Below are 26916 nucleotides of genomic sequence, written 5' to 3'. Positions count from 1 at the left end.
ACCTCCCTTATCTGCTTTCCTTACAACTATCTCTTGTTGCTTTCAAATTTTTTCCATAAGTGCATTGTATTTCCACTGTTGTTGGCTCTGCACAGGTTTTTAATGCCCTAATGTGTTAGACTTAGGGTACTCAGATTATTGACTGTTTTTGAGCCTTAATTTTTAGCGGCTCCATTTGCCCTTCAATGCAGGCATTGTTTTCTTTTCTGCCCCCCTTCTTTTCCTCCTTGGCCTTCTCGTTTTGGGCCTCTCTGCTGGTTGCATGGTCTCAATTTCCACTTCTGGTCGATGCATAAAAAATGCAAGCAGTCACTGCAGTGGCACATCTGACATACCTTTGCAGGGCTACCTCTGGGTGGCACAATTACTGCTCAAGGCACACTAGTAGCATTTGATTTACAGACCCTAGCACTCTCAGTGCACCTTACTAGGGATTTACCAGTAAATCAAACATACCAATCAGGGAAATACCAATCCATAACATAATTTACAGTAGGAGCACTTGCACTTTAACACTGAACAGCAGTGAGAATGTGCACAGAGACACTACAGTAGCAAAAACAGAGTAAAAACCAGGAGGTCAGAAAGCAAAAATACAGGGGAAACACGCCAAAAGATGTCAGGTCTAACACTCATGCTGTGGGTGTGGTGAGAACTGTCAGCTACTTGTTATAATACCTCTAATAAGCATAACACTGATGTCCTCACATAATAATAATAATAATAATAATATACAGTGTATTTCCATGGGTGGTAGACAAGTCCAGGGTGAGGATTGTAGTGCTGAGGGCCCTACAGAGCCCTTCTAGTGTTTCTCATTCACTTTGTCCGTTTTCCTGCTTGTCTCAGAGTCTTATTCATAGTGCTATTAAGTACTATTCTATTAAGTACTTGTATTCAGACTCATAGATAGGCACTGGCTTGGCATCAACATCCATTCTAAAGAGTCCAGACAAAGAGATGAGGAGAGATTCTATAAGAACTGTGTATTGACCTAACCACAGTGGGATTATGATTTAGCAGTGGTTCCACACTCTCACTTAATAACCCCATTTGTGTCAGGCACATTCTGAATACGAAAGTGGGGAGCCCAAGCAGCGTTCTGCAGGTCAACTCCCTGTATCCCTTAATGTTTGCAGCATGCATATACACAGTGTAGGCTATCACAATTTGGCAACTTACACTTTGCAAATGATTGCTGTTGGATTTTGCCCTCTCTGCAGGGTTACCCCGAAACTTTTTGCCTTCACCCTTCCTGTTTTCTGAACTCAGTTTTGTTGGCTTTAGGACTCTGGGTACTTTCCCACTGCTAGTCAGTGCTAAAATGATTGTTCTCTCTCTCGTAATATGAGGAAACTTGCTTACACTCAAATACCATATTTAATTAACTTGTAAGTCCCTAGTAAATTGATACTACAAGTGCCCAGGGCCTGTAAATTTAATGCTACTAGTGGGCCTGCAGCACTTATTGTGCCATACACTAAAGCAGTGGTGGCTCCTCCAAAGGGACATGGGGGTGTTGCCCCACTGCTTTCTTCCAGTGCGAGAAGCAGAAACATAAAATGGTAAAACTACCATCTTATGTTTCTGCCTATCGCACTGCGAGACCGCAGAAGTGCCTGAAGTGCCTGGTTTGTGGCGGGCGGGTTGGCGGTCCTGCTCGAGGGCAGGTGGGGAGTGGCTTGCCCACTGTTGTGGGTACTGACTGTTTGCTCTGCCCCAGGGCCGATCAACTTAGTCATGCGCACTCTCTCTTTTTCTCCATGTAGGCTGCTGCATGCAGCCTACATAGAGAAAATGGCCTGGATAGGGCGCTCTCTGCTGAGCCTCACCAATCACAACTCTGCCATTGCAGCGTTGTGATTGGCTTAGGGTCGGTGAGGGAGGCTGCCTGCTGTGCTGGCTGCTTTTTGTTCCTGCAGGAACACGCGGGACCCGGCTACACCATTACATGCCTGGAGCAGAGGCGGTGCGGTAACCGGCGGTAAGGTAGGTAATGTTTTATTTCTTAACATTTTTTTTTTATTTACCACCCATGACCCCCCTCCCTCCCGCGAGCATGCCGGCAGCAGCTGAATTACAGCGGTAGTGCAGTGAGTGCCGGTAAAGCTGGAGACGGTGTTAAGTCTGTAATAATTACTTACAGCTGCAGTGCGTTGTGAACTACTGGTAAAGCTGGAGCCCGGGTAACATGTGTAATAGAGTGGTAGTGCAGTGTGAGCTTGGGTAGTGCTGGAGCCCGTTTGAAGTGCGTATTACAGCAGCGGTGCAGTGTGAACTTGGGTAACACTGAGGCCAGTGTAATATGTGTATTACAGCTGCAGTGCCAAGTGAGCGCTGGTGAAGCCAGAGACCGTGGCATATGTGTAATAATTGCAGAGGCCGTTCTTGGCTGCCCTGAGTTGTGATTTGCAGAATGTGGGATTTACAAGCGTGCTATCAAACTAACGTCTGCTCAGTAAAATCCAGATTTAAGAATTACTGGGTAGGCCACCCAGGATCAGAAGCAGACCCCAGGGACCCCATTATTCAGGCATCTGCGAGCTCCGGGGGCTGCAGGCCTGTGTTCACTGAGGATGCTGGCAGGCATGCCAGCCGAGAGCTATTGTGGCTTCTGGGAGGAGTGTGGCGGGACAGCTGTGATAGGGGAATTACAATAGGGGAGGGGCGCTGCCTTTCAGCTTGGGGTCAGCCATTCGGGCATCGGTAATTATTTCTTATCCTCTTGGAGTTGTTGTCATAATATGATTTCAGGTCTTAGAGTTATATGGCCTTATTTGCACTCGCTCGAGTCAATAAGCTAGCTGCCTCCACCTGTTTCCCCCAATTGTCTCACCAGAGACACCACCAGAGTGGAAACCCCCCGAAATCCCCTCCATGTCCACCTGAAGCGCTGACGGGGCTGTGAGAGATGCCGAGTCTGACTTTGCATCCGAGAGATACATTATCAGCCATTGCACACGGATCGATACCTCTGATCGGAGCCGAGCGGATCACTGTCTGCTTCACAGCCAGAGCCCTCGCGCATTCAGGGAAATGTAGCATTTAGAATGAGAACGGACTGAGCCACTCTGGCTCTCGCAGGCAGGGCTGGCGTTAGCGCTTGTCTTCCCATGTTTAATTGCTGCATGGGGCCCCAGGATGCCCGGGAAGTGAATATTGTAGCAGCAGGGGGTAACCTTTGATAGCAGATGAAAGGGATCAGAGCCCGGGCTGAGTCAAACTCTTTTAGTCTTAGAATGAGCCAGGCAAATGTAAGCAATTAATACCGGTAAGACGGCTCTGTGAGCCACATGTTCACTGGTGACATCTGCTGTGTTCTGCAGGCCAAAGGGGAAAATCCTGGGAAACCCTATTCATCCTCTCAGCCTTCCGAGAAGCAGCGCTTCTTGTGTGCAGTACTGAAAAACCAGCAGGAACACAGCACAGAGTGGTGCGGAAAAGACGAACCTCCACCCTGCTGTTCCAGTGGCCCCAAGGTCAGGGTACCTCTGACCCTGCACCAGCCCGAACAGCTGAGAACCCGCGGATTCACTTTAACTCTGAACTCCAGTTTATGCTGCGTGTTCATGCTGCTGTCAAACCCACCACCAGCTACCACTCTCCCACAAATCCTCCCACCTCTCCAGAGTGATCCCTGGGACCAGATCACGAGAGCCATTGGCATTGCACAACTGGATTACTGGATCATCTACACAGGCCTACCCTAGACAACCATCTCAGGCCTTCAAGGCAGTGTGAAGGTGGCATTGGTGGATAGTGTGAGGTTCCAGAAACAGTGGACACTGTAAACATTAGCACAGGTGAGCTCGCTCTTCCACACTCTATCTTGCTGTCTGTCTGTAACCATACTTTTTTCTGCCACACTCTCAACATCTCTGTGTGGTCCTCTGTGTAATAACCTCCCCCAAAAAATCCAACACCCAGCAATTTCTTAAATGATAAATAATTAAATCGTATTGCTTTAGTAACCTTCCTGCTTTCTCAAGTTTGCTTGAAAATGCATCATTTTTCACTCTTTGTTAAAAAATTTCTTGGGGTGAGAACCCTCCCAAACTCCCCGAAGGTTGTTCCGCTCGCTCGCCGTAGTGCAGTTTGACACTAATTTTACGCCGCACCACTTTCAAATGTCACCAGCCACCCCTGCACTTGAGTCGCCCTTTAGAACTGGTCTCAGGCTGCCATTACAGTCGTTTTTAAACTTCCAATTTGACCTGGCAAAACCCTTTGTCAGGCCTAAACCTTCCTTTTAATACATATAAGTTGCCCCTAAGGTAGGCCCTAAATAGCCCATAAGGCAGGGTGTGTTCTATTTAAAAAGTTGGATATATATGTTTTACATGTCCTGGTAGTGAAAAACTCTCAAATTAGTTTTTCAGTAGAATAACATTGGTTTACCTTATTACATTATTAGGTGGTCACTTTTGTTTGGGAGCTGGTAGAAATGTCATGTTTGGTGTCTGAGTAATTGTAACTTAAACTTCCTTTAACCCCTTGTGTGCCCCGCCCTTTCCACGCCCTGTGCCGGGCGTTGAATTAGTGGGCGGGGTTCATGACGAGATAGTCTCGTCATGGGCACAGCGCAACCGCGGCCCATGACGAGACCATCTCGTCATGGGCACTCAAGGGGTTAATGGTCAACTGTGTTTTTTAGTCACAAGTCTGAAAAAGCCACTTTTAGAAAATTTACATTTTCTTATCCTAACCATTTAGTGCATGCAGCCAGTTTTCTGGCTCATGTGACTAATTGGAGTTGGCTTTTGTGTATTCCTCCTAGATAGCCACACAATAGATGGTCTGGATTTTGACAGGATGGGCCATCCTGACTTGATGAGGGGGTAAAGCTGTCACCTGTCACACTTGCACTTCAAAGACTCTGCTTCACCTAACACACAAAAGACTTAATATTAGCCCATTGTGCCTGCAGACAGACTGGAAGCATGGCAAGGAGGCCGAAAATTCCAGACACTTCGGTAGGGGAAAACCCCAGATGTTTCTTCCACTTCAAAGGGGGCACCAGGGATAAAAATAGGACCCTCAAGCCCACTCTCCAATACACTCCTGGACCTGTGGAGACCACAGAAGAAGGACTGCACTGCTGCTTGAGGCCTGCCTTGCTGTCTAAGATGGAAGACTAGACCTGTACTCTTCCTTTCAGGCAGAAGTGACTCCAAGGGACAACTGACTGACCTCCTGTTCTGAGCTACAGGAACACAACATACTACAGAGGCCTCCCTGTAACTGCCAGCTGACCTGCTGCACTAGACCTGCCTGGACCTGCAACTGAACCTTCCTGAGCACTGCTGGCCTCCGCTTGAGTGAGTTTCTGATCCCAAGAGAAGCCCTTCAGATCCTTGACCCTTGGTGTGGCAGCAGTGGACCTTTCTTCCAGAAAAAAGGAGAAATCCTGACATTTTAGGTGCTTCGTAACCATCAACGGGCTTGTTTGCGCCAAGATCTTGCCACCTGTTCTGACTGCCAACGCAAAGCTCTGGTGAACCTGACTGTTCATGCTACAGCTACTGCCAATGACAACTGGCAACACAAGATCTGCCCTTTGCACTACAGCATTGACAGCCCGCAGTGACTGCCAACTCGAATCTCCAGCAAATGCCATCCATGACGCCCAAAAGGATCTTCAGGCTACAGTGACGACCATCCATGACCCTATCACTGCTCCTTGCGGCCTACTCCACCGCAAACTGAACGTTTTTTGACGCTGGCCTTTAGAAGGTAACTTTTTCAGCAGGTCATGTTTTCAGTATATTACTGTTGAAGTGCTGAATAAATACTTTCCACATTCCATCTAAGTTAAGCCTGACTGATTTGGTGCCAAGCTACCGGAGAGTTAAGTGCAATTAATTTTGTGACTTTTTGGGGTTCACCCTGACAAAGATTGTGGCTGTTGCTTAAGTAGGGTTACACCCCAGTCAACCAACATCCCATTTTCTCATATCTATCATCAGTGCTTTAAATGGAAAAAAATAAGTGCAGGTACTCTCCAAAATGAGATGTGGACTAGGGGGCGGGGCTTGTGGTGGGACTAGGGGGCGGAGCTATGGGCTGCGCAAAGGGATCCAGACATGGCATTCAGTACATGTATCTTAGAAACGCTTACATTCACTGCTGCCCACATTAATAAACCTTGATTCCCACCTTCTCTGCTATAGCATTACTATCGCCACCTTCCTCTGTCTGGTTGCAAACAAGTGCTGCTGTACTCTGCTATGCCAGCAGGAAGCCTTCTCTTCGATTTCCCGAGAGTAACTAAATATGTCTGTTAGCAGGCCCTGCTCACACACGTACAGTTCTATTCACTCCACAGAGCCTAAGTGGACACTGTGCAGGCGCACAACGCCCATTGAGCTCAAAGGGGTTCAGCCCCCCCCACCCCCCTCGTGTGTGGCAGCCTGGGCTAAGACAGCTTCCCGGGCACACCCTCAGGCAGAATGAATTAAAAACTGTAGATCTGTCATTCAACGGCTAGACAGAGCATGCCATGTATCCCCAGTGCTTAAATTGTGTTGGTGGTTTTGTTTGCTCGGCACCGGCACTTAACTGTCAGCACCAGGATTTATGGGAGTCTGCCACAGGTTGGCACTGTTTTTCTGATTTAGAGATGAGCACAACTACAGTTGTTTATTAATTCAAAATACATAGAAAATTACTCTTGCCTGCCACCAAAGCCATTCTTGTAGTTTTCAGGATCTGGAATAGTCTGAAATGTCAAACTTGTAGGAAGAAGTGTGATGGTTAGTTGTGTTGGTGCTGTCCTTGGCAGCACATGCAGGGGCTATGGGTAGGGCATGCTGCAGTAGCCTCCTGACCAAGGCCCTGGCACGTATTGCTTTACAAATTAAGCACTGTGTATCCCTGATGAATCAAAGCCTGGCAGCTCCTCCTCGCGCACACCCGTCTCTCCCTCTCTCTCCACTCGCTAATCCCTGCCCTCTCCCTCAATCCGCTCACCACTTCCGTCCTCTGCCTGAGGACTGGCTCACTGTGACAGCAGCTCAATGGGTTAAGCGCCCGCTGCTCGTGTGTGCACAGCTTTCAGTCCCTGGCGACCTGTCCTGTTGTTTACAGCGCAATGAAACACATCAGCGGCGGTAGGCGCTAAGGTATTCATTGTGATCCTTCCCCATGCTTCATCCCTTTACTTCATTCACCAAAGAAAGGCATACTCAGAAAGTTCCAGTTTTCGAGCCCGGGCTGAGACAGCTCCTGGGCACACATACAGCCGCACCGCACCCGAGTACTTCACAGGTCTTTTAGAAGACCATTTGCTTGCTAACGAGGCTTTGTTCTTTTTCACCCCTTCTTAGGGGCCCCTGCATCTCCACTCGGACTATTGCTGGGAGAATTTAGCCGACCCCCTCTCCCCCCCCCCAGATTTGGCTCTAGTTGCGCCTCTGACACTGAGAGTCGGCCCCCTCCCAAACTTCCTGCCAGCTCTGAATGAATGCCTTCTGAAGGCCGCGACATTAGCACATTGTAAAGCGAGATTAGCACTCGATCAGTGTTTCGTGTAAACAGATCCACTCCTTGTCAGCTGTATTGCACTTCTTTTTGAAATTGCCAATTTCACTGAGCTTGGCTCATATCCCCATGACTACCGGTACTCTCTTAGGACAAAGAGAAGTTCCAGTACTTAAGCGCCGAAAATTTAGAAGTGCCGGTACTCAGTACCGGTGAGTACCGGCCCATTTAAAGCACTGCCTATCATCTTCCTGTGGCCGGCACGATCCATTCAATGCTTGTCATTGCAAGCTACTCGAGGTGAGGAACATTTCGTGGCCACCAGGTTTTTCTGCAACTTGCAAGAGTTCACAATGCTTGCATTGTGATTTGTAAAAGCCATTATGTATCACAATGCACTTTTGTGCATAAAAACTGTAACTTCACTGGCTCTGGCTTTACAAAAGCAAATTAATTTCTGCTTTTTTGAAGACCCTTGTCTCTTAAGCACTACCTGTGTGATCTCTCTTACACAAATATATCAGGACATGACATTTTATCTAGAGTCTAATTAGTGTGATGCTCATATCAGCTTCTGTTACTGATGTAGCCCATAGCCTACTCAAAGATCTCAAAGAATCCACTGGCATGTATGCAGCTCGCAAATGGAGGCTTCTTCGCCGCCAATCTACATGAAGGGAAGGGAAATGGTCTTCATTCCTTAGTGTTTGGAGCATTCCATGATTCCTTGCAAAATTTGTAAAATGACTTGCAAAGAAGTTATTTTCATATGATTGTGGTTTACGAATTTGCTGGTGTGTTATTCTATTGTACTATCCGATGTATATTTATTGAATTGCAAATCCCAAGTGAAATGTTCTAAAATAAAAATGTAGCAGCTCCGAAAATGAATAAGAGGCTCTAGAACAAAGAAACAGAGAGAAACATCGTTAATTCAATGTTAGGTGGGCGATGCAGCACCCATTAAATCATGTGCGTTTAGTAAACCTTACTATTATGTGCATTGTAAGTAATGTGCTATTTTATATTGCGTCATGTCATGTCATTTAACCTTACCTTACGTTGCGTCATGTTACCTTATGTTATGTTATGTTATGTAATGTTATGTTATGTTATGTAGACAGCGTACCAGCATGCATCCCAAGGGTCCCTTTTGGGGTCCGAGGGTCAAAATAACACTACAGGCTGTCAGAATACTGTGGAAATAATCAACCGTGTAGGAAGCACATCGAAAATGATGTATAAATCGTATCTTTGGGAAACTATAACATCGGAGCCTCGTTTCTTTTCAATCATCCGACAACGTCTCACGTTCAGGAGCACATCTTTTTATAATAAGAAACATCAAAAGATCCTTGTGGCATCCTGCAGCCCTTTCATCCGGCATTAGTCCTCGTCTTCTTTGAATAATTCCACATCGGATGCCGTCCCTAATTATGGAAGTACTATAACTGTGCCGCAGTCCATTAACAGTGTCTTTACACAGCTGAACAGAAGAGCTCTCTGTACTGCAAAGAAGAATTATACAGAATTAGGTATATTAGGCACCATGGCATCCGTAAAGGTTATGAAACGAGAGGGCTCTGTTCACGCACGTCCGTTAGCTTCGGACTACAAGATGCATTTTCATCACAACCCTAACAGTAGCGGTACAAGGAACACATTATAAAACTCAAAGATTTCAAGCAAATAGGGCAGGCCAATCCTCAGCCCTGCCAAGTATCACGCATCAGGCGTTAGACTAATGCATTTCAGTGTGGTGATCCGCATCACCGCACTGAAATGCAAAGTCACACATCATAACGCCTACTTTACTGTGTCAAGCCGGAGCGCTGGCTGCTAACTCTGCACCATGTGCTAACTCAAACCTGGAGAGTGGCAGTACGCAATGCGCGCTGCTTTCAGCAGGGTTGGGGGCTGACTCAGCAACTTGCTTAGTGCTACAATGTAAACACATGTAGAATTTGCTGTGAGGCATTACATTTGCCCGATGGCAACTACAGAGACAGTGAGGTCAGGACAATAGGTTTGTCAGACTCACAGTAATAGGTGCCGTCCTGCTGCCCGCTGCGTGACTCGAGCTGGCGGCAGTTCATGTGAGACAGAATATGTTTTGGCTTGCAATGGTAGCGCAGCTCACCGCTTACCACACTGCAGTAATGAAGACCTGCACCGGACCTCACCCGTCGGCGAACCACGAGACAGCGGCGGAGAAACGACACTAAAAACTGTATTTTCTGACAGAAAATAGGCATATAGATATTTAACCCCTCCTGTGCCCATGACGAGATCGTCTCGTCATGGAGCGCGGTTGCGCTGTGCCCATGACGAGACTCGTCATGGACCCCGCCTGCTAATGAAAGGGCCGGCACAGGAGGGGAAAAGGGCGGGGCACTCAAGGGGTTAAAGTCAAAACTTTTGTTTATAACATTATGAAATAGAATCGGTGTACACATAATCTAAAGTAGACATATTTATCTGGTTTTATTGGGATGTTCCTTTGGTATGTGCTGTTAACCGTCTTTTTTTTCAAGATGATCGTTACGTTTATTCGCATCATGGGCAGCATTGGCCCACCCAAGGCACGCCACTATCCGAACTGACAAGCGAAAAGTCTGTCCGATGATTGACAGGCACTGTAGTCACTAGTATCTAGTACCCCACCAACCCACGCGTGACAATAACTTCGGAAAACGTTTGTAGTAATAAACACAAGTGGAATGCTAAAACCCAGAGGCTTATGGCAAGTGGAGTTCACAAACTAGGAACACACGTGTTTTTTTTTTAGCTTACGTCAGGACTCGCACCTGCTATTGTACCCCAGTAACAAAGTCGGGCTGGGAGTCCAAGTCGACCTTAAGTGGAGGCCGGCCACCGAAGTGCAACTCTCGCAGTCCTTGCTGCCTTGCCTGGAATGAGGTATACTTTCTAAGTTGCTAATGCTGCCTAATAAAAATACACTTTTAGACTAGTTAGAGCGCCACAGGGTCATGGTGAGATTCATTCTGATCTGCCACATGCATGATCATGCGTGACTTTGCATTTCAGTGCGGTGATGCGAATCACCACACTAAAATGCGTTAGTCTAACGCCTGATGCGTGATACTTGGCAGGGTTGACTGTAATAGTTAGTTTTCAGCCTTAGTCAGACGCACTAACTCCTTTTTGTGTGGTGGAGCCTGAGACACTGTGGTGCAGGTCTGCCCCGGTTCAACAGTAACTAAGTTCTTTCAGCGCCGAACCAGAGCGTCACTAGTACTGTCAGCACAGCCTGTAGCTCTGTGACAGGCTGCCTGTGGCTGGTACGATCTGGTGCTGCAGTGTGGGTAGGCAGGTAGGAGCACTGACTCGGGCAGACCCCTCAGCTCAGGGTAATGATTTCTATTAGGGTTCATGTTGAATATGGGTTCCACATTCCTTTAAGAGTACGATCAGGTTTGAAGGGCACTAGGTTAATGCCCTTCCATTTTAGGTGTAGCAGTTTTAATATCTTAGAACTTTCCGTTCCTCACATGAGTGTAATTTCTGATATTTAGAGGTTTCCCTTGATTTCATTGCTTCATTTTGTTTGCAAGAAAGTGTCACTCCCAGTCGTTAACGTCACTCATAATTACACTGAAATCATGAAAATGTTACACTTGGCAATATGAAACCTTGGCAGCTATGAATCCTCTGGATCTCTTTTTACAAATAGAGACCTCCTCTATAAGATTTGGAAAACATTGCCTACTGTTGCTTTCTGGTTATTTAACCCTCACCTTTCTGGTGTATGTGTGTGGGTATAATTTCACTAGCGCAAAACTAGTCAACACGCCGCAGAGCGCTTTGAAGGGTCAAACACTGAATTATGGGTAACAGTGGGATCTGTATGGCTTGTGACAAAAAATCCCCTCTGACTTGATTTATGGTAAATTGACATTCCATATTTTCATGACCTGTGAAAATCTATATTTTTATTACCATGATCCATATTTTCCTGGCACGGCTCTTGTGTTTCCTAACTACTTCTTGTATTCTGTGCCACGTACACTCTCTACAATAATTCGAGTCATTTGGATTTCTTATTCTTTAAATTTTAATAGCCATCATCGATATAGTTCTTCATTTTAGTACGTTATAAACCTCTTCATTGTAATCATTGTCTTCAGAGATTATTTACAATGTGACAGAATGTTGCATCCACCATAAAAAAGAAGATATACATTTTTGCGAAATTTGTGGTCAGCTGCCCATTTAGAGGTATGGAACCGTGGAATTTCTAAACTACCATTGGCTCCACCCACAAAAACCCTTCATCTGTCAGCGCGTCCACCATAGGGCCCCTGGTTCAAGGTAATGGTCATTATCTAGTTTCAAGATGATTTTTAGGTATAGCACTGTGTAGGCCTTTATTGGTGAAATAAAGGATTTCAAAATTGTCCGTTGTCGGCTGCTAGACCGTATGTAAATATAAGTGCAAGTGAAATGTCATCTTTTGTACTTAAATCAGAGATGACGATACGGCAAAGTTTTACATCCATTTGGGCATACATATCATTCTAGGGTCCAATTATGCTCAGATTTCGTAGCAGCAGTTGCTGAAGCTGAAATTAAGGGTCGCTGAAAGGGCAAGGATTAAATAATGCTTACAGTGAATTGCCGTCACATCACTTCTCAGTAAACAAGTCTCACAGTGGTCTTTGATTTAGTTTGTGTATTTATTCTGTGCCTCTAGACAGTACAGCTCCATCCAACCAACATGTTTCATCACATTGGGTGTTACCATTTGGAATTCTAATTGTATTTATATAGCACTTACTACCCTGACAAGGTGTTGAAGCCAGGGCTTTTCAGCCAGTAGCACGCTACTCCGGAACCCAAAAAGCATTAGTGGTGAATTAGTATAGGGAAATATTAATTAATTCGAGTAGTGGACATTGGAGACTGTTAGTTGGATTGAGATGGGTAATGGAGGGATAGAAGAGGGAAGGGTCTAGAAAGTGTTAACTGGGAGAAGAAGGAGGTTTGGTATGAGTACATTTGATATGGAGGAGTCTCTAGAAATGGTTTAGGGAGGTCCTAGTAGTAAAATGATGTCTCAGATGAGTTTAAGGAAGGATACATGAGGGAAGAATTTAGAAAGGGTTGTTTGGGCATTCTTAGTAGTATGATTAGGTTTGGGGTGATGGAAGGAGGAATAATAATAATAATATTAATAATAGTAATAATGTGATTTCTAAGGCTCATAGCTACCTCATTTGATGTGTCCCAGTGCTAGGTACAGACGTCCCCCGCCTCAATGTCATTATCAAACCCTCCTGCATACTGAGCTAAAGAACCAGGTTTTTAGTTTTTTCCTGAACAAGCTTTCTGTCTGTGCCTGGCGAACTGCTAAAGGCAGAGCAGTCCATAATTTAGGCGCCAGGTAGCCAAAAGAGATCCCACCCATGTGTACTTTCTTTTAATCTGGGGACCATTGGCAGCATCTCCACTGCAGATCTCAGGTTCCTCAGTGGAACATAAGGTCTGATAAACTGTTGCAAATATCGAGGACCTTTGATGTTCAAGGCCTTGTGACAGTAAAACAAGGCCTTGAATGAGGGCCTCTGTCTCACCGGGAGCCAATGGAGCTGCATGAGTGCTCCCTCCAAAGAGGCATGCTTAGGCAAATTCAGTGTAAGTCTGGCTGCAGCATTCTGCACACTTTGTAGTCTGTTCATCCTGCCCTGTGACACTCCAAGATATAAAACATTACAGTAGTCCAGTCTTGACACTATCAAGACCTGAACTACTGTCCATCTTGCCAACTAAATTGTGTGTATTTTGCCTTCTTGCTGCATCCAGCAGGACACACAGAACTTTGCTGAGCATTTTAAGGATTCTGAAATATTTTCCCGCCACTGCAGTGATTTGGTTGTCAAACAACAGTTTTTCATCCATCCAAATGCTGAGATTCTTGACCTTTGGTTTGGAGTAGGGAACCAGACCCAACTCATTTGGCCACCATGTAGTTGACCAAATGTTTAAGTGGTTGATCAAGGTCAGAAGCTCTGTCTTTCCAGCATTGTGTCAAACAGAGGTATAGGGAAGCGGCCATATGGTTGTAATTTTTTGACAGCAGAATGATGAGCTGTGTGTTATCTGCATATGACACAATTGTAAACTCATAGCTATAGATTATGTCCACCAATGGTCGCACATATAAATTAAACAGGGTGGGGCTCAATGAGGAGCCCTGCAGCACCCCTTGCTTCAGTGGGAGCACCTTTGACTTGTGGGGCTTCTGTAAGACCTCAAAGGTGCGACCTTGCAAAAAAGAAGCAACCCATAACAGTCCGTTATGTCCTAGCCCATACTTCCGGAGTCTTTTTAACAAGATCATGTGGGACACAGTGTTGAATACTGCACCGAGAACCAACAGCAACAGTGCCACCTAATCACCAGCATCCAGGATCTGGTGGATCAACTCTATCGCCAGCAGCAAGGTTGACTGTGCTGTATGAGGGATGGAATTCAGATTGGGCCCTGTGTAGTAGGTCGTAGCTCGCTATGAAGCTTGACTGCTGCTTATTAACAGCTTTTTCTGTAATCTTAGAGAATAGTGGCAGTTGCGACACCGGTACAATATTTTCTGGCTTGGTGGGGTCCAGAATCGGTTTCTTTAGAAGCAGAACCACCATGGCATGCTTCCATCTCCCAGGTACCTGGCCAGAGGTCAGGGAGTTATTAATCAACTCACTTAAAACTGGGTGGATCACCTCCATATTAGGATGATGGCGGGGAATTTCCTTTCCATGGCGGAGACTCGGCCATGGAAAGGCAGGCAGTTTTGGCTTTGGGGGACCGTTGCGGGCCCCCAGGGTGTTCAGGGGAGTGGGGATGCACAGGGGGGGTACCTATGGTACACCCCCTGCATTGTCATGGACATGGTGGCAGGCACCACGCGGTGCCTGTCACCTTGTGCATGACAATGCACACAGTGCATTCCCAGCATTGTGCCGGGCGGTGCTGTGAGCACCGCCCGCCATAATGCTGGGAATGGAGAATGCCACCGCCACGGTGGCGGTGGCATCCTAATTGCAGGTGCGGGACCGCCGCACCACTGGCGGCCGGTCCCAGCACCGCTAGGGTGGTGGGCGGACTAAAGTCCCCCCGCCATCCTAATGGGCCTCTATGTATTCAGGATCCGCAGTTGGTGCAATACAGCGAGAATGCTATGTAATCCTGTGGGGGGAAAGACAGGAGATGGACTTACAAGTGAGTACATGGCTTACAGTTTCAGTCTTCAGGTGGTCTCAGGCCAACACTGCGGGCAATGTCGGTCGTGGGGGACTGGTGGCACCAAGAGGTGCGGCATTCAGTATCTATGCCGCAGCGGTCAATACTGGCAATGAGATTTATGCTCACGGTCCGCTGAGACTAATGTAGCAGTTTGGTTTTCAGCAGACAGCCAACACGGCTACCATTGCGGGTGCCTGTGGCTGGCAGCTGTAGTTCAGCTGGAAGAGATCCACTGTCCTCGGACCATAACAGGGAGGTCGCGATCGGGCGGAAGGGCCAGAGGTGCGAGAGGAGGCCGACAGGGCCACTTGCAGGAGGGTACAGGCTCTCGGGCACCAGCTGGGCACAGCTGCAGTCGTGGGGCCGAGAGGAATCCCTTAAGGTCGTGGAGGCTGTCCGGCTGGGATGCTTTTCTTCTGGCAGGGTAGAGTCGCGTTGACACAAGTGTCAGTTCTCTACCACTGCGCTCGGGACTTCTTTTGTAGCAGTGAGTCGCGTCAACATCGGTGTCAGTCCTCACTGTGGTGGTTCTTGCACTGGCAGATAAGGGGACTAAAGTCTCTCATCAAAGGGACATTCTTGGTGCTTTGACGAAGGTTTCAGGGTCTCCGGTGTTTCCTGGAGGTCAGGCAGGGTTTCTGGAAATACAGCAGGTCCAGTGATCGAACCGGGTGCAGATGGCGGGGTTTTTGCCAGATTTGGTCTGCTGCGGTTCCTGGACCGGCAGCCGTTGTATTTCATCTCCTTCTTTGGTTTGTCGAATCTGAAGAGGTAAGGTTGAGGGGTTTAGGGGTGTTGCAGGGGTGTGCAGGTCAGGACCAATGGGTCTCTTCCTTGGAGTGTCACACCACCTAATATGCCATCCTCCAGTGGGAAGAGGCATAAACCTCTTCGTAACTGGTTGAGACTCTCATCTTCACGATAGAGGGGACTGAGATGTGTGCTTCACCTTGCCTCCCTCAACTGAGGAGTGGGGTTGGCAAAGGTGAGCACACCTCACTTCCTGGCTAGGTTTTCCTGTCTGTTCTGAAGCCCAAATGGGGCCAGAACCAGTAGGAGCCAGTTGCTGATAGCAGCAAAAGGCTCGGGGGTAGTTAACAAAGGCAGCAGGCCTTTGAAGCTCCCTCTTCATGGACCTTGCCCATCCTGTGGGGGGAGGCATGACATCTCTGTCAAGTATATGCTTTGTTTCCAGACCCAGAGAGCGGAGGGTTCTCTATCCAGGGGTCCAGAAACAGACCACTGACAGAATATCGACCTCAAAAATATCGAGGTACAGAAACATCAATGCAAAAATATTGATGTCCAGAATATCGAAGTCCTATCTGTACAATGGTAAGTACAAAAATAAAAAGAAAAAAAATATCTTTCTCTAATATATCGTTGCTAAAAATATAGTTTTTTTATGTTGAAAAAATAATGTACAATAAAGGAAATAATATATATAATTAAAATAAACATAGAATTATTAGAAAATGTTTAAAATTATAAGTATCACACATGATGTAATAAAACATTAAACACATATATATAAAATATAATATATATATTTACTTAATAACATTAATAAATGATTATTGTATTAATTTATAAATTGTTAGAAATATATAACAAAAATTCTAAAGACATATATATACATACACCAATAACATAACAAAATTAAAATTAAAATTAATAATATATATAATAAATTAAAATATTAAAATATTTTAAATCTTTTTTAATATACATTTTACACTACATTAACTGAAACAGTAGAGAAAAGACAGGATAGCGGAGGGGTAAAAATTACTATTCCCACTCCAGTGAGTGGAACGGTAAGGAAAGTATTGGATAGCGTAGGGGTAAATATTACTATTCCCACTCCAGTGAGTGCAACATTAGGGAAAGTGTTGGATAGCGTAGGGGTAAGAATTACTATTCCACCTCCAGAGAGTGCAACAGTAGGGAAAGTGTTGTATAGCGTAGGGGTAAAAATTACTATTCCCACTACAGTGAGTGCAACAGTAGGGAAAGTGTGGCTTGCGGAGGGGTAAAAATTACTATTCCCACTCCAGTGTGTGCAACAGTAGGGAAAGTGTTGGATAGCGTAGGGGTAAAAATTATTATTCCCACTCCAGTGAGTGCAACAGTAGGGAAAATGTTGGATAGCATAGAGGTAAACATTACTATTACCACTCCAGAGAGTGCAACAGTAGGGAAAGTGTTGGATAGTGTAGGGATAAAAATTACTATTCCCACTTCAGTGAGTGCAACAGTAGGGAAAGTGTTGGATAGCGTAGGGGTTAAAATTATTATTCCCACTACAGAGAGTGCAACAGTAGGGAAAGTGTTGGATAGCGGAGGGGTAAAAATTATTATTCCCACTCCAAAGAGTGCAAAAGTAGGGTAAGTGTATATAGCGGAGGGGTAATAATTACTATTCCCACTCCAGTGAGTGCAATAGGAGGGAAAGTGTTGGATAGGGTAGGGGTAAAAATTACTATTTCCACTCCAGAGAGTGCAACAGTAGGGAAAGTGTTGGATAGCGTGGAGGTAAAAATTACTATTCCCACTTCAGTAAGTGCAACAATAGGGAAAGTATTGGCTAGCATAGGGGTGACAATTAATATTCCCACTCAAGAGAGTGCAACAGTAGGGAAAGTGTTGGATAGCGGAGAGGAATAATTTACTATTCACACTCCAGTAAAAAATAAAAAAATTATTAGCAAACAATTAAGTAATTTAAAAAAAAATGCCTCCCACCATATTCTCCTATAAATTGCACCACCAATATTGTAAAACATAACACTATTAACATAATTCATTAATAATTAATTCATTCAATATTTAAAATTAACAAACAATAAAAAATAGAACAATAATTTAATTCACCCAATTAAAAGTATAAATCATTTTAAAATACATTTTATAATAAGAAAAAAAAATAGAAATTAAATTACTTCCCAGCCTACTCCCCTATCAACACACAACCCAGTCTTAAAAAAAATCACACAATTAACATAATTAACAATTCATTAATAATTATTAATAACCAATTAATAAATAGTTACCGATATATTATTTACCACTATGTACAATATACATTTTTAAAAACATAAATATTAAATAATGAAAAATATAAATACATTAGGGTGCCGATTCCGATCCTGTAAAACCCGGGTACGAATGGTCGTACGGTGCGTATTCTCCGTCCGACTTGTACCCGGGAAAACCACCTTGCAAACCCGCAAGTCCGATTCGTACAGAAATACCATTTCCGTACGAGTCGTACAAAACACCGACCGGCTAAAAAATACCCACAATTCCGATCCGGGACATCGCGTACGTGACGTCCGGACGGAGTCAGGCAGCGTTTTACGGACCAGCAAGTACGATCCGTGCCCACATCACTCCGCACCGCTCATTTTTTACGGCAGCCAAAAACTCCCGGGAAATTGAGGACTACGCGAAGAATGAGCACCGGTACACGACGGACAGCCATGGACCCCATCCTACGTGTCATCCCTGACCTCCGAGCCTACGACCTGGTGCACAGAAACCGCCGCAGACGCCGCAGAAGGTCAGAACAACACCCAGGGGCAAAGGGGGGGGGCGAGGGGCAGGAAACATAACCCCCACCCAATGTAAAACACATAAATTACCTCCATGGTCTGGTCACTTCGAGGGGGCATGTCCACCAATCCCATGTACCGCCACAACGGAAGTGGACGTGGATGCATACACGTCACCACTCCAATGGTGGTATGGACCGTACCCACGCTCTGGGGGGCGTGGGTACTGTCCGTACCACCATTGGAGTGGTGATGTAGGGGTACGCGTGTCACGGACTGTACCCACGCCCCCCAGAGCGTGGGTACGGTCCGTACCACCATTGGAGTGGTGAGGTAGGGGTACACGTGGTACGGCCCATACCCATGCCCTCAGAACGTGGGTACGGTCCGTACCACGCGTACCCCTACGTCACCACTACAATGGTGGTATGGACCGTCCCCACGCTCCCCAGAGCGTGGGTACGGTCCGTACCACCATTGGAGTGGTGACGTAGGGGTACGCGTGGCACGGACCGTACCCATGCCCCCCAGAGCGTGGGTACGGTCCTTACCACCATTGTCGTGGTGATGTAGGGGCACCGTGGTACGGACCGTACACACCCTATGAATGCAGGGGTATGGTCCATCTCACCCGTACCCCTACGGCACCAGTACATTATGGATACAAGGCAAACACATGGCACAAATGTCGGACTACGGCCTGGTGCAGCATATTAGCAGTAAATTGGGGGGGGTTTATGGCCAGGACAGCAGTGTACTGCACCAAGGGGGTGGGTGGGGGGGTGGGTTGCTGCAGAGGACTCCCAGCAGTGTCCAGACATATGAGGGGTGGGTGCATATCACTCCCAGCAGTGCCCAGACATATGAGGGGTGGGTGCAGAGAACTCCCAGCAGTGTCCAGACATATGAGGGGTGGGTGCAGAGAACTCCCAGCAGTGTCCAGACATATGAGTGGTGAGTGCATATCACTCCCAGCAGTGCCCAGACATATGAGGGGTGGGTGCATATCACTCCCAGCAGTGCCCAGACATATGAGGGGTGGGTGCAGAGAACTCCCAGCAGTGTCCAGACATATGAGGGGTGGGTGCAGAGAACTCCCAGCAGTGTCCAGACATATGAGTGGTGGGTGCATATCACTCCCAGCAGTGCCCAGACATATGAGGGGTGGGTGCAGAGAACTCCCAGCAGTGTCCAGACATATGAGTGGTGGGTGCATATCACTCCCAGCAGTGCCCAGACATATGAGTGGTGGGTGCATATCACTCCCAGCAGTGGACAGAGAAATGGGGGTGTGTACACAATCCTCAGATGACCACAACTCCATGGGTGTATGAACGCATCCCCAATGTGCGACTATGTTGAGAGTGCCATAACAACACATCACTGACAGCAGTGTCCCACTCCCATGAGAATGGATGTCTTCCCCCCCACTGCATGACACACCACATGTGGGTGTGAGGACAAATTACACATGCATACCCACCCCTGGCGGATGCAGCACAATACACACACTGAGATCATGTCACTAGACTGTATAGTCATGTTAAAGCCTACTAAACTAAGAGAGCCAAAGGGAACACACACTGTCACGCACATTCCAGGACTGATAGGAATGTACAGGTGCTGGGACAGCCACCAAGTTGTTGTCTCCCATGGAAGGAATAGGGAGGACTTCCCACAGATACAATGCCCACAATTGTGAGTCATGCGAACAAATACCCTGCTGAACAAGTACCATATGTGTGCCAGGCTGGGAGTACACACATGCATAGTGCAAAAAAGGGACAATTGCTACATGAAGGCATGGCAACATACTCCATACACAAGTACAGTGACTACCAAGGATGGCAGACGATGCACCCGGAGACATTGATGAGCAGGCATGGCCATAGTTGAAGGGATCCGTCACCTACAAAGGAAATGTAGACACAGGTTCAGCACAACAATTGTGCAACTCCCTGCAGGGAAGATGTCAGGTGCCACAGAGGAAGGAAAACTCCTTGGGCAATGTCTCCAACTACAAAGAGCATACACGACCAAATATTCTTTTCTGATACCTTGTGATGGCACGCAGATACCAGGGTCCACCCCATGAGCAGCACACTGCAACATTTCCCAGACACCTCACATATGATCACCACCCCAACTCATGGAGCATCAGCACCAACATCAATACCTGAAAACCAATCCTGGTCAAAGGAAATGCTTTATTCAGCATTAAATTAAAAGGTATAAAAGGAAAATATTTACAAAGGCCATAGGCCAGTCCAGATGCGAAGTCCTGGGGGGGGGGGACACATGTCCACGCATCTCCCCGAGCTTGCCTGCACATACTAAACCTCTGGTTCAGCGACTGGGGGGGGGGCATCATGTGGGGAAGGACCAGGCACCGCAGGGACAGGAGGGGGAAGGGTAGGTGTTGTGGGTGCAGGGACGGATGACTCCACCACAGGGGGTGGGTCAGTGCCAAAGGTGGCGGTTAGCATGGCGCTGCACATGTCCGCAAGCTCGGCCAGTGTCTCCCCTGCACCCGAAGGAACCACAGGCCCTAAGGAGGGGGGGGGGGTGGGTCGGAGGGATGGGTTGCAGCGCTACTGGGGGTGGTGGTGGACAGGGGGGGGGGACTCAACTCCCCTACCCGTGGAGTGCCTTGCCCGTTTGCGTGATGGTGAACCAGTGGGGCTGAGGCCCAGCACAGCCAAGTATGTCTCCTTCTCAGACTGTGGGGCAGGGGAGCCGAGGGGAGTGACATTGGAGGGACTGGGGAGTGAGGCATGCGGACTTGGACTGTGGCTGCGTGTCTGCCTGTGTGCCCTAGACCCAGTGGGTGTGCCTTCTTCCCCCTGAGTGTGGGTGACAGGAGGTGTGCGCTTGCCCTTCCCTGTTGGTGTGCTGCCTGTGTCTGGTGGGGTGCATGGCTGGGAATGTCTGGGTGTGCTTGGGACAGGCATGGGAGTGGGAAGTGTGGATGGTGCAGGGGTAGGGGGGGACGAAGCGCTGCAGGAGACTCACTGCTGCCGTCAGTGACGAGTCTATGGACCTCAGCAACATCCGTTGGTCAGACATCGCTGATGACATGCCCTCCATGTACGACACCATCTGTGTCAGCAGCCTGGTGTGGCCATGGAGGACAGTCAGGATCGATGTCTGCCCAACCTGCAACTGCCGCTGAATGTCCACAGACTCGGCAGTGAGGGCAGCAGGGGAGACAGGGGCAGGGGGTGCGGTGCCTGGCACGAAGGAGACACGTTGTTGCCCTACACGGACAGAAGGGACCAGAGCAAGTGGGAGGGCGGTGATGGGAATGGAGGGGGCGGTGACAGTTGTAGTGCTGCTGCCAGCTGTTGGAGCAGCCTCCGCCCCCTCAGAGAGCTCAGCCTCGGACCGGTCAGCGTCGTAGTCGGTGTTGGTACTAGACAGGTCCTGACTCCCCTTGCCCTCTGTGCCACTTGATTCCGCTGACTCCCCAGCAGTGGTGGCACCGGTGCTCGATCCCTCCTCCTGGTCCGTGCAGGTGTCTCCCTCGGTGTCCCCGATGATGCTGTGTGCAAGGTGAAGAGACATGAAATAATCAGTCACCTGTGTACATCTGACACATGAGTCCAAACAAAATAGGTCACAGTGCATATCAGGAAATGCATCATGAGTAACATCTAGAATACTCCGCACATATGTAAGCCATGCACTCCCCAGTTGGTTCACCCACCATGCCACCTGATAAAATGAACATCAGGACACAACTGCAAATAACTCGATATCCAATTATACAGAGAAGCTAGTGTCTGTGAACAGTGGAACACAGCCAGACTATGAAGGCATGCCACCTCTTGTTCACTGTGAAAGAAACAGTATTGGTGCACCCAAGGCCAAATAACAGACGCCAATGCTGAAGGTGTCCCCACACTCAGAGACCTGTGAGTACTTTGTAAATCCTAAAGAAAAACATTGTGATCCCTTGGGAATCACAACACTTTACACAATCGACATGTTTGGAATGTGTGAATGTGCCACTTTTGGAACAGAACACACATGTGCCTGGATAACAGAAGTCACACAAGGAGGTGCACACAAAGCTACTTTTACACAGTCATTGTATGAGCTGCCAGCCTAATGCAAATAAGCCACTGTTAAGAAGAAATGTGGTATCAGGAAGTACATATACATGGCACCACGGTGGTCTGGATGACTTGACACCCGTAAGTTGGTATCAGCAATAACCGAGGACCAACCCAAATGCAACCACACTGTGGGAACATGTATATGGATAATCTCTAATCAATTTCATTACAGAACTGTACCTTTGTTTTAAATGTGCCAGCGTGTCCCCTAAAAGTGTAAAGGTGGTTTCTTGTGCACTTCCTTGGGAGACATCTGTCATGCAGGAACATTATTGTCCTTCACAACAAAATATCAAAGTCAACCATATAAACTATTGGGACATGTTGACAAGTGTAGTCAGTGCCAAGGTACAAGACATCTTGACTAACAACTTGAATCATGGCACCTGTCACATGGCCATCCGTACCATGATGACACAGTTGGCAACACATCTGACCCACTACCTGTCATGTGGAGTGGCACACAAGTCCAGACACAGGACAATGCATTAGCTAATGGCCCTGCAATTGTGTCGGAATAAGGAGCACCTGCACTGAGGAGACACCCTCATGGGAACCAAGAATGTCCACACAGATATCAGCACACACATACCAAACTACGTAGCATCTGGAGCACACACTGGTGCCAAAAATGGATGAGCAGGAAACATGTCTTTTAACTTTTGACACATGCTGCAAAGCACATACATTACCCCCTGCACAACATGCCTGGGTCACTGCATGTAGAGTGTCTGTCCAGAAAATTATCACACACAGGTCAGACCTGGCAAGGAGACATAAGGTTTGGACATGTAGGTGTACGCTATAGTGATATGGCCTGTACACGCGCGTGTATGGGTCGTATCACTGTGGCATACACCTACGCAACACTACTATAGGGATACGACCAGTGTGTGCACGTACGTGTACAACGAGTGTGTACAGGTGTACACACTGGTCGTACACGTACGTGTACTACTGTAGTACACGTACGTGTACACACTGGTCGTACACGTACATGTGTACGGTCCGTACACACACCGTACTCCTACCCAAACCCAATATAGTGATGCGACCCTACACACGCCCTCAGAGCGTGTGTACGGTGCGTTTCACAGCTTACACTGGTGATAGGAGGCGCACAGGGAAGGAATGGAAGTGTCAGACTCACACAAGGCTGTACATCAAGTCATTGTCAGTGCAGTCATTCATGTGCAGGGCCCAGGTGTGTCAGGCAGTGATGTGGCACATGTCTCCTCATGATTTTTCACAATAGATGTGTGGTGTCCTGTGTACACATGTCATGTGTGATGGGGCACTATGTTGCACACTTCCCCTTCACACTTTGCACATGTCTGCATGTAGTACAAACGTGTCAAGCACTGCATCACTGGTATGGCACAGTCCCCAGCACCCGCAACTGTCCCCTGATGCCAGGTACACGGATAATTACACCTGACATCTAACTACCATCGTGCCACTATGTGACTATGTCATGTGTGTGTCATGTGTTCCCATGAGCTTGCTGTTGGTGTTCCATCAACTGCATCTGCTGTTGCTGCATCCAACATGTGTTTGTGTGTAGATGGGCATGGCACACAATTACGCACACCATGCCACATGTGGAATCCCACGTAACGTGTGTCTGTATGCATCGAACATGGTATTTCGACCTGAGGACATATCTGCGTTGTCTCAATGTCTGTGTTATGAGTTTTGACATGTACCCCTTCATGGCAATGTGTGTGATCTGTAATTTTTAAATGACATGTGACCTGTGCGTCTAGCTTGCCGCAAGCTGTCTGAATGAGATAACATCCTTCTAAGTGCAGATATGTGGATGTATGTCACTCCTGTAATGTGTCTGGCTGTTCACTTGCACTGTGCCACAGCTAGTTTCATGGCATGTCATGTAGACCTTGACAATCAACGTTTGTAGCTGCCTCTTAGTAGGAGTATCACCTGGCTGGCATACGTGTCCTGGATGTATTGCACAGACCACACTCTGTATTTAGCAGATGTGTATTCGCTGTTTAATATGTGCTCAGTTCATTGACATTGGTGTTGTAATGTACTCAATCTTCGTTATTCCCTTCCAAATTTCTGCAGGGCACCGCCTCTTCCCCGACCAATGCCAGACTTGGGTACCATGAGGGAACGTGACTGCATGCGCCGTTACAGATTCACCCAACAGTTAATTGAGGACCTGACAAACAGGTTGGCACCACACCTCCAACCACGACACAGTTATCCTACTGCGCTGACCCCCAAGATGAAGGTGATGGCAGCCCTACATTCTTTTGCCACCGGTACGTTTCAATTCACCATAGCTGATGTGGGTGGCATGTCCCAGACCAGGTTCAGCCATGTCCTGCATGATGTTTTAGAAGCCATGTTGGAGCACCTGGATGAATTCATCCATTTCCCAACTCGTGAGCAGTTGACAGGTATCAAGGGTGAGTTCTATGCCCTGGGAGGGATGCCCCATGTAATTGGGTCCATTGATGGGACACATGTGGCTTTGGTACCACCACAGGCACAGGAGGTGGCCTATCGAAACCAAAAACATTATCACTCCATCAATGCCCTTGTGGTGTGTCTTGCTAACATGCTGATTTCCCATGTCTGTGCACGTTTTCCAGGGTCAGCACACGATGCCTACATCATGAGGCGTAGCAGGGTGCCAAAAATGATGCTGCGGCTGCACAACGAACGAGCATGTCTTATTGGTGGGTATACTCTGTTTGTCCTGTATTTAGCGGTATCTTTGTATGTTACGGCATCTCCAGACCCACTTCTTTACATGATGTTTCCATGTAGGGGACTCTGGCTATCCCAACATGCCATGGCTGGTGACGCCTCTCCGCAACCCCAGAACAGCTGCAGATCACCGTTACAACAACGCCCATGGGCAGACCAGGCGAGTGATTGAGAGGACGTTTGGCCTCCTGAAGAGCCTATTCCGGTGCCTCCACAAGACAGGCGGGTCCCTCCCATATGCACCGGTGAAGGTCTGCAAAATCTTCCTCGTGTGCTGCATGGTGCACAACATGGCAGTGGAGAAAGCTGTGCCACTCTTCCTGGATCCTGATGACCAGGAACATCCACCCATGGAGGATGAAGGCCTTGGTCACGAGGCAAGTGAGGAGGAGGAGGAGGAGGAGGAGGAGGAGAACATCCGGAGACAGCTCATACGCAACTTCTTCTCATAATGGTGACTCACCATGGGGCACATGACATGTAGCATGACTCACATGAATTGATAGTCACACTTCGTGACAGTCATCTGTGATGGGATTGTGGATTGTGATGAAGGCATCAATGTGTGTAAAACTTCCCTCTGAAACATACGGGATGCTGTGGGTGGACATAGTGTGGGACATCCCCATAAGAGGCTCGATGGGGAATTGCAGCTTCTCCGTGTGCAGCAGGGGATGTTTTGCTCACCCCCTTCCCTTGTGTGCCAGTCCTATGGATTTACAGCATCTGTGGTGCGAAGGGGGTGTCCAGTGTAGGTCCCACATGTTCATCCAAATGACCTGTGTGTCTGTTCATATTGATGCATTTCCATAGGTGTGAGCCTGAGTAATAAAGGTGTTCCTCACCCTCCAAGGTGCCTCATCTCTGTCAATGCAGGTCTCTTGCCACTGTGCATGCGGTATCTCTGGCATAGTTGTCAAAGATTGTGCATATGAGTCTATGTGTAGATTAGAAACCTGCATGCTGTTCTTCATGTATTTGATTCTCTATTGTGCATGGAGTCCATGGCTGTGTATGTGTTTTGGCATGTTGGTCCCCACAACGGGCCGTCAACACCTGCTGAGGGTGTGTTTCCTGTGCGCAGCTCGCCCTTCAGTTTCATGATCCGGTGTCAGTCATCTTTGGTGATTGTGCATCCTTTGTCTCTGGGTGTGCCATGGAAAACCGGACACTCCTTCCTTTACATACACCTGTTGCAGTAGTCCTTTCTGACATCCTAGTCTTTGGGTGGAACTTGTGGCATAGTTTCCAGGACATGCCGCCTGCTGTTGCTGCCCCTGCAGCAAGGGCACACGAAGTTTCCGGATTTGGCAACACACACACATCAAAGATGCTCCTCCCTTCCTCCCTCAACCCATTCATTTGGCTGTCATCAGCTTGTCTGTGCCACAGTTGCGGCCACGCGGTGCCAAAGGCTGGACCATCTTCACATGCAACGTGCACATTACACGACCCTCATGTCCTTGCATGACCCACATCACACTACAGTCTGATGTTGCAGACACCCTCCAAGCAATGTCCATCCACAAATCTCCCGCCTGCTATCAGGCATACACTAAGCGCACACACAACACCTTTGCATGATGAGTGTGCAACTCCGACTGCCTACACAGCACTGCCACGTCTTCCAGGCCCTGTCACACCAACCAGGTCATGTCCCTCCTACTCCCCACCGGCTCTGTACCCCAGCAAGGCCATGGGAGTGGGACTCAAGGCTTCTGCATGTAGTATGGTGTCGTCGTCAGGCACATGGCACAGGTATCATC

This window comes from Triturus cristatus, chromosome 6 (genome assembly GCF_964204655.1).
Source record: "Triturus cristatus chromosome 6, aTriCri1.1, whole genome shotgun sequence".
Classification (NCBI taxonomy): Eukaryota; Metazoa; Chordata; class Amphibia; order Caudata; family Salamandridae; genus Triturus; species Triturus cristatus.
This window is presented reverse-complemented; position numbering follows the sequence as displayed.